General features: G+C 54.3%; 1 protein-coding gene across 1 annotated transcript in view; it reads left to right on the top strand.

The window, feature by feature from the left end:
* Positions 1 to 1,555, top strand: part of LOC127749282 (uncharacterized) — a 91,138-nt gene that overhangs the window by 87,499 nt on the left and 2,084 nt on the right. The gene's annotated exons all lie outside the window — the stretch shown is intronic.

Here is a 1,555-nt window from a genome sequence, read left to right as displayed (position 1 = left end):
CCCCACCCAAATTTTCTCTTCTTTGAACTGTCATTTATGACTTCTCTTACCCTTAATGTTAGTGTTGCTAAGAGGGATTTTTATCTCTACCGTCCGCAAAGAAGTGTGTTCGCTTGAACAGTGCCTGCCTGCCTACTCCTAAATCGTGCACCCGGTCTTGCTCTTTCAGATGGAGGACCTTCCGGATGACGTCTTGCTGCTAGTGATGGCGCGACTGAGCCTGGCGGACCTCATCCAGTGCCGCCTGGTCTGCAGGAGGTTCGCGCCGCTGGCGCTACACCCAGACGTGTGGCGGCGCAGGCGGCTCACTCAAAACGACACGAGCGGCCCTTGGCTCTGCGCCGCGCTGCGTCTGGCGCCGTTTGCTGACTCGATGAAGATCACCGTCCCCACCGACACCTGCGAACTGATGTTCTCGGCTCCGTTCGCCGTGAGGAGGATGGAGGTGACCGCCGAAGGAAAAATGGCCAAGGACGCTGCCAAGTTCATCAAGAACCAGGGGAGGCTCGGGCGGCTGAAGGACATTCGGCTACACTTCGGGCACAATTTTTACCCTGATCGTTTGTCTCCAAAAGATACCTCCAACATGTTCGAAGCCGTGGCGTCCGTCTCTGGACTACATCAGCTTACAATTTTTGTGTTTAATGAAGGAGACATTCCTTGCGAGCGCAACCCCCGCTACCTAAAGCTCGACGTCACTCCGTCGCTGACGAGTTTCACGTGCTCGGTCAGGCCCGGGACGGAGCACTTGTACGACTTCATCCTGGCGGGACATGGTGCCACCCTGAGGGACGTCAGCCTCTATTGCGAGCCGTACTTCGCACCGTCACCTAAGACGGGACTCCTGTTGTCCCGGATGCCCCATCTCACAGAGCTGAACTGCCCCATCTTCTCTGGCATGGAGGTCTTGGCGGAGTGCGCGAGTCTAGCCACCGTACACCTCCGTGACCTTCGCGCTGACGCTCATCCGCTCTTGTACCTCGTTTGGCCGTCGGTTCGCTACCACTGCCCTTCGGCCGTCTCGTTCCTCAGCCGCGCTCACCAGCTGCGCACCGTGGACCTCGGCTACAGGGATACCGACCTCGGCGTCGAGCTCCTGACGGCGCTGGCCTCGTCTGGCCGCTCTAGGGTGGAGGAGCTGCGTATCGACAGCGACATCGAGGACTGGCACAACCTCCTGCCCCAGCTGCCGGAGCTGCTCCGCGCGATTCCTCTGCTGCCTGCACTCCGCCGACTCAAGGTGAACTTGTCTAAGGACGCCAGCCTCGCCAAGGAGCTGCTTGCGAAGACTGATCCGTTGCAGATACAGGTGCATTTCGACTATATTGGATGTTGCAATTAGGTTTCTGTATTGTTTTTTTTGCCATTCTAACGGCTTTTCGGCAAATAATTGTTTAGTTTTAATTCTCTTGACTGTTTTTTTTGCGAGAATACTTCAGTCATCAACATTTTGATAAAAGTTAAAAATCATTTCCGTACTTGTATCATAATTATGTGTTTATCTTCAAGATAGAGTCGAATAATGTTCGAAATATTTTTTTTGTTTGTGTAAGAA

Source organism: Frankliniella occidentalis, unplaced genomic scaffold, assembly GCF_000697945.3.
Source record: "Frankliniella occidentalis isolate FOCC.00 unplaced genomic scaffold, Focc_3.1 Scaffold42, whole genome shotgun sequence".
Lineage (NCBI taxonomy): Eukaryota > Metazoa > Arthropoda > Insecta > Thysanoptera > Thripidae > Frankliniella > Frankliniella occidentalis.
The sequence above is the reverse complement of the archived record's forward strand: the minus strand, read 5'-3'. Positions and strand labels throughout refer to the sequence as shown.